Genomic DNA, 7,359 nt, shown 5'->3' with positions numbered 1-7,359 from the left:
CTGTCAGTGTTGGTTGTGCAAGTCAATTAAATAAAGGATGAAAACATTGCAATAACATGTCAGCAATATGTTTCAGATTAAAAAATGAGACAAAACAAGGGGTCTTCCCAGGAATATTTTTATAGCTTTAGGATAAGCATGCAGAAAAATAACACTATTCATTATCATTATAAAAGTGAGCAAGTCAATAAAATATAAAGTACATCTAGTTTCATAGTGTACATCTTTTCTCTAATTTATTTAATGTTTTCATGCTATCCCATTAATATTTTGATTCAAATAATATCTTTCTTTTTTCACTACTCATAACTCAATACTGTCACATTAAAGTCAAAAGTCCGTGAGGAAATGTCTTAGTGGTTTTTTGGGCCTGTTTCTGGGCTGAAATTTAGTCCAATTCTCTATCAGAATACAAAAAAGAATAAATCAGCATCCTTTATTATACTGAATTTAGGAAGGAAACTTTTCTTATTTAGCCTCACCCCAGTTGTTGTATAACATCCAACAGCAACCTACAACACAGGTTAGGGGCTGACCAATCAATTTTCAGTGGCAGGTGATAAATTTTCCTTAGGGCTAGGATGTTTATATTTTTAACCTCTCATAATAATTATTTTCAAGTAATATAATGGATATAACAGGTTATATTTTAAAATTCAAAGCAAAAATGCTTGTTGATCAGACCTTTTTCATCAAAATAGCCCTGGAAACCTCTTTCCACTACTCCTCAACCCAATTCAGTCATCAATCAACAAATTTCCAAAGTATACTACCTTTTTTCAAGAATGCATGAAATATGCATACAATGAATATTTGTACTGTTACCTGATCTGGATACATCCACAGACTGATTGGGCTATATACATTTATTATTTCACTCATTTTCAAGTATCCTGGGTGAATTTTTATTGGATGGTAAGGTCATTTCTGGCAATTAGATCATGCCAGGTACAAAAGTAAATGGCTAAACGAGTCAGCAATTAATAAAACTACAGACCCAAGATGAGGTAAGCAAATGTATCATTCAGGTAATAGGACTTGAAATTAGGCAACACACTGTTCATTTAATATACTAATTTTAAGGATAGCTGGATACATACAATCATATCAGCACTGGTGCATGGCATATTGACGGGTTGCAGGATGAAATAATCGTGTATCAGAACTGTGACAGTAAATAACCATGAAGAGAACACAGAAATTTATGCTATAGTAATGGTCTATTTGTGTGAAAATATGTGGTATAATAGGTTGAAATTACAATTTACAAAGTCACTAGATTAATTTAATCATGCAATAAATACTGATATAAATACTGAATCGAATTCCAGCAGCTGATAAAGAAATTTTGATCCAAAAAAACAGATTATGAAGTGACCGATAGAAAACAAGACAAGGTAAGAATTATTTAGCCAAGAAGGATAATACTGATAATACATTTGGAAACTGCATGATTTAATAGAAATGAAACAAATAAGAAATATTTTATAATTGTGAAATGGTTGTAGGTGCTTGCTGTAAAAAAAAAAAATTAAGTAGACTACTTTTCTAACTTTTTTTATCAAATCTGAAAATAACAAACCTACAGTCTAATGCTACAATAAGCAAATTAATGTGGTAAGCCAATATGGAATACATTTGTTCAGCTAATTTTAAAAGTCAGCTTGTTGCACTGCTAAATATAGCAGGCAATGATGCTGCAGCACTTATTTAGCTAACTAAAACTACTATATGGCAATCTTGAAAACAGCGGAAAAGGAAAGGAAGAGACATGTGATACGAGCCGCTGACGTGGACATTCCGTGTATAATGTAAGGATTACAATTTAAGACCGCATTCGAATCGGTCTGATACACATTAATACACTTCTGACCGGAAGTTAGACTGACAACCCATTCCTGAGGACTACCTCCGTGTCAAGGCAGCATCATTGGCTTTGTAAATCATCTTCCTAATACGCCTCTTTGAAAAAAAAAATGTAGGGGAACGTTGTATAAACAATTCCCTTGATTCAAGTTGGACTGCAGAGATTTTGAGTACTTGGGCAAAATGTATAACGTGATTTCGAGGCCTCGTAAACAGCCAGTGTTTGAGTAGATGTATTCTTTAAATGCACTTAATAATAATAATAATAATAATAATGAGGAGAAGAATATTTTAGTGATATATAATTGCAACTATAATTATTAAGTAATATCATCTTGGTCATCATCATCATTATCATATCTCGGCAAATATTATGTAATATTCCGTGTATAATGTAAGGACGTGGAACATTTTATTTGAGAATTTGAATTTATTACAGAAAAGACATCAGGGTAAGTAAAGTCTGTCTGAAACATTATGACTTTACGTTGTAGAAAAGCGTTGTTATTGGTTGCCAGTTGTGTGAGATATTCCTGAAAATTCGACTTTAATAAAAACACGCCACACGGCGTCGTCAGTTACACAGTAAGACCCTGATGCCCAAAACGTAAATATCATTGTTGAGGTCTTACATGTAGGACTAGGGTATATAACTGCTATCACTTCAGTATGCTATGGCATGGGACTGCTGTGTAATAGATAAAATATAGCAGCAATTATTCTTGTGTCAAACGTAGGTATATGAGAAAACGTGTTATTAGCTTAAAATTCTATGGGTTGATGGTTCTTTCTAGGTTGTTCATACACCGATAAATAAGCTTATATATTTTGATTAAAATTTGATGCAGATTGTGCAAACATGGATTTCATTGATGATGCATTTGTTGTCACCCCAGTTTAATTTCCCAGCCCAAGCTCACTAATGTTTAGAAAATTACTTCCTGTTTTGAAACTTCAGCAATCCTTTAATTGAGATCTTGAATTGGTTGCAATATTATAAAGTTCTGGTAGTAGATAGAAAGTTGTATGATAACAGATGAAATCCTTGTAGAAATAATGGCTTCTTATTCTAACTATTTATATGTGATGAAATTATTTATCTAAGTATATGAACAACATAAAATCTGAATGAGAAAAATAGAGGATTTATTTTAGTCTTCAATAAAATAAATCAATATTACAGAATTTACGTATTCTCTTCCTAGTCAATAAATAAATTAATATAACAGAAAAATTATAACCAACAATCTCAACAATTTGTATTAAATAATAATATTGATCCAATAGAATTTACTATAATGATTTCAGAATGTTCATAGGGATAACATTAAAATCCCAATAACAAATGGATTCAAAAGAATAGAATTAAGAAGCAAAATGGATGACCATTTCAGTTATGATAAAAATACATAGTCATACAAATGGACTGAAATAGTGTTATGGACTCAGAGGCCTCGCTAGGAAGTAGGATTTTAAAACTAGGAGTCCTGGACTCCCATTTTGATAAAAATAGGAGTCCCACCAGCAAAATTTGCAGTTCCCTCCCCCCAAAATAACGTGAATTAGAAGAACTATTGGTTGCCATTGAGTTTAATTTCTGCATTCTTTATAAAATGACATAGCTCTTGTTTGTCCGTCAGAGTGAGAATGAATTTTTTCAATCCAAGGAAGGTCTTATTCCAAGCACTAAGCTAGGCATCACACACATTTTTACACTTACCTACTGTCCATTACGAACTGTCATTTCTAGCAACTTTAGCACTCATCTGAATGGCCAAGTGGTCTAAAACGCTCACTGTTATGGATCACTGCTATCTCGCCTCTGTCTGCCTGGGTTCGAGTCTTGGATTCGGCCAATGTGGGTATGTGAGAAAACTTGCCAGTAGCTTCTCCTGGGTCGGTGGTTCTTTCCACGGTTCCTGCTCCACCATTTATACTGGCCACCATGTATAACCTATCGTGTGCTGAAAAATGGCATTAAACCTTACAACAACAACAAAAAAATCATTACAGTCTTCATCAGTTTGCCATTTAACCCCAAAATACTTATCCAAATTTGTGAATGGCATTTTGTCTAAGTCTCAACATGTCTTGATTCCAAGGTCACGTGCACTGCTTATTCCGCTACACTTAGAAATGAACAGATTAATGAAAGTTAATGTTGTTTATTTGACGTACTCTGACTTATAAATGACCACATGTACATCCCTGGGTCTTTCTGCCTCTGAATTAAATCGCTGTAAATATCAGTACATTTTCCCACACAGCCGCCAGTCAAAGCCTTTGAACTTGCTGCCCAGCTATTGCATCATGTTCTTTTGACGTACTCTTATAATGGCAACATTTACATTAAAGGGTCTTTCAGCCACTGAGTTCTGTCATTGTAAATATCAGCACAGCTAATTGATCAACATATTTTCCCATTAAGCAGGTGACTGAAGCAGGTCTGGCAAGTCTTTGAATTTTGCCGTCCACTTATTACATGCGTACAGAGGAATCCTGCCTAAGTTATTTTCTGCATATGATATAAAAAACTGGTGTCCAAATATGCATGATTAAGCGTTTCCAAGACCTCTTGTACTTATCTTTATCTGTGGCTTTGATTTTCCTTAGTACTAAAATTTGCTAAATTTTCATATTGCCGAAATGAAAGTATATTTTCTAATATAATTATTTTCAGTTAATTTCAATTTAGAGACTGATAACATTCCCTATCACTTTTGGAAACCGATTATAAATTATGTATTGCATTTGCATATGAACCTGATGCCAGTTGAAGGACACCCATATTTATAACCTTTGGTTGCACTACACAGTGTAACACTCCACCAGAATAATATATATATCTAACAAGTATTTAAGACTCAATAAATATTAAATATCATTAAAATATTGAGATTCAAAACAAATTTTGAATGCTAATTATATTATTATGCTCTTAATTACAAACGTATGATCAGACGCTAAAATCATTGTGTCATACGTATAAACAGTAAACATTGACCTCCAAACAAGTTGGTGTTGCGGGAAAATTAGAACATGCACTAACTGGATACGTTATCACTGCAGGAGTGCATTATTTTATTGTTGAGCATAACTTATTCAACATAAAAACTAGTTATATCAATGGTTTGTTAATAATGCTTGTATACACCACATAGTTGAAATCTGAGGTGCCTCCAATACATAAATTGCCTCCAAAACAAAGATGGCAGACATCATAAAATACATTGAACGTTGTATATAATATCATTCATACAGAACATTTGAAATACATTGAACTTAACATAGTCTCAGAATATCCATCTGTACTATTATATGTGTGATTTACAGCATTGAAACAATGTAAACAAGTGATGTGACACACTGGAGGTGCCTCCAGTACATAAATTGTCTTCAAAACAAGGATGGTGGACATCATTAAACACATTGATCGTTGTACATAATATAAAATCATACAGAACATCTTTGGCAAAACATCTTATTTAACATAGTCTCAAAATACCAATCTGGACGTGAAACTAGTATATTTTTATTCATGTAAAATTTGTAACAATACTGCAGGACACATAATATCATTCTTTTTACCATTGCAGATGTTAAAATCAATTTTACACGTAGGGCAGAACGCTTCATCATTTATTTTGAATTTGATTCCAACCACTGAGATTACAATTTCTATGCCATTTCCATCCATTGAATTTCATGTGATATTTCATTTACTTGGATTTTAATGTTTTAGCATAGGAAGCTGCAGTGCTCAAAGAAATTTTTTTAGACACAGGGCCCCTGGCTGGTGACTTAAATAAACTCACAATGGCTGACTGAAATTCCATAAGCCTGGACTTCAATTTCCACATGCCCAAATTTTCTCTGTTTTTAATATTGTCACACAGTGTTGCAATAGCTACAATTCAAATATAAATTCAGTATGGTTAAAATGTGTTTGAAGCATCAGTAGAGTTCAATGCTACACTAAAATCAGACAATAAACCACAACAAACAATAAACCACAACAATAAAACTGTCAGCAATTAGTTTCAATCCCAAGAATGATCTTTGTGATAATGTAGCTTCTCTGTTCGCACTGAAGAAGCTTGCATGAGTGAACAACTGGTGTTGCTGTACCGTATATGCAAAAGTTAATTACCATCATTAAAGTAAAAGAGGGAATTGAGAAACATACCAAGCAGCTTATGTGCTGTCAAAAAATTATTCAGAATAAATATGTTATTTAGTAAACAGTGTTACATCCGTTTCAAGTTGAGAATAAAAAGAGGGATATAAAACGTGGGGAAGTAAGTTGCCACATGTATAGTACATGTAGCTAGAGACTGTATTTAAGTACTGCTGGTTACAACAAAATAGGGCATTATTTATTTGCCAATCAGTTACTGGTGCTTACATAACAGGCACTGTGGAACATGGTTTCTTCTAATTATGTCAGAAGGCCAGCCCTTTTCACAATATAATTACAGTTATAATGATTAACTGTTAATTATTAATGCTGGCTATCTTGTTTACCTAAGACTAACCTTTAACTATTGTCCGATTTGGCTACAGTTGACCAAAATATGAAAAAAGGGCATGTACTGGGAGAAAATAAGGCACATCCCAGGGTGAAACGGTGCATCCTTCGAGAATTTCACACATGTTGGACCCAGATGATGGGTCAATATTTAGTGAAAACGAGGCTTAAAAAACTGCTGTGAAAATCTCCTGATTTTAGGTCCCAATCTCTCTATATTTTTCATTTAGTCTCCCTGCTTGGCTTTTGAAAAGCTGACAGATATGCATGCTTTGCATTAAATACTTATAGTAAAATCTGACTTAAAGAAACATTGCCACTGTTCACAAACTTGTCAAAAATATAATACGTGTGGCTTTAACATTCTCATTCAAGGCAATAATATGTAATAACATCTCTATGATTTACTATAATGGATTATTCCACTTCCTGATCCTGCCTATGCAAATTAGCACAATGGGCTCACCCACTGCTGCCTTCAAATACATCTCACAAGCTATTGTCAGCCAATTAAGTAATATGTGAAATAGTGGTTTATACCTGTCCTCTTTGCCTTTAATTGGCGCTATATAAACTGCCCAAGGTATAGTTTTATATCAGGTCCATTCAAGACTTTAATGTTTATTCATGCACAAAGTCGTGTTTTTCTTTATCTTTTTTTCATTGAAGATTACTGAAAATTTTATTTTGTCAAAACACGACTGTGCCAGGGGGTTTTGGAGTACAAAATCATAATTTTAGCATGACATGCTATGCTTTAATATGATTAAAGTCAGATCTCATTTTCATGTAGACAGTGGTTATCTGATTTAGATTGCACCGTGTTATGGCAGGTATGTCAATATCTTGAAAATATATTTACACAATTCATCAGCGTGATCAAAGATTCCTCAGGCAAATTAATTTTTTTTTACAACAAGCCCGATGGACACCTCACATAGAATACAGGACAGGCCTTATCTAAA

General features: G+C 33.5%; 1 protein-coding gene across 2 annotated transcripts in view; it reads left to right on the top strand.

The window, feature by feature from the left end:
* The first annotated feature begins 1,805 nt into the window (after nucleotides 1-1,805).
* LOC149779963 (lipid scramblase CLPTM1L-like) overlaps nucleotides 1,806-7,359 on the top strand; it is a 90,150-nt gene continuing 84,596 nt past the window's right edge. For both annotated transcript variants that reach the window (XM_089936680.1, XM_089936681.1), the window contains exon 1: nucleotides 1,806-1,938. The gene's annotated coding sequence lies outside the window, so the exon portion shown is untranslated. The remainder of the gene's footprint in view (nucleotides 1,939-7,359) is intronic.

The sequence above is a fragment of the Sinohyriopsis cumingii genome, chromosome 16, assembly GCF_028554795.1.
Source record: "Sinohyriopsis cumingii isolate HCF-2022 chromosome 16, ASM2855479v2, whole genome shotgun sequence".
In the NCBI taxonomy this organism is placed as follows: domain Eukaryota; kingdom Metazoa; phylum Mollusca; class Bivalvia; order Unionida; family Unionidae; genus Sinohyriopsis; species Sinohyriopsis cumingii.
Note: the sequence above shows the minus strand (reverse complement) of the source record. Positions and strands in the feature narration are given on the sequence as shown.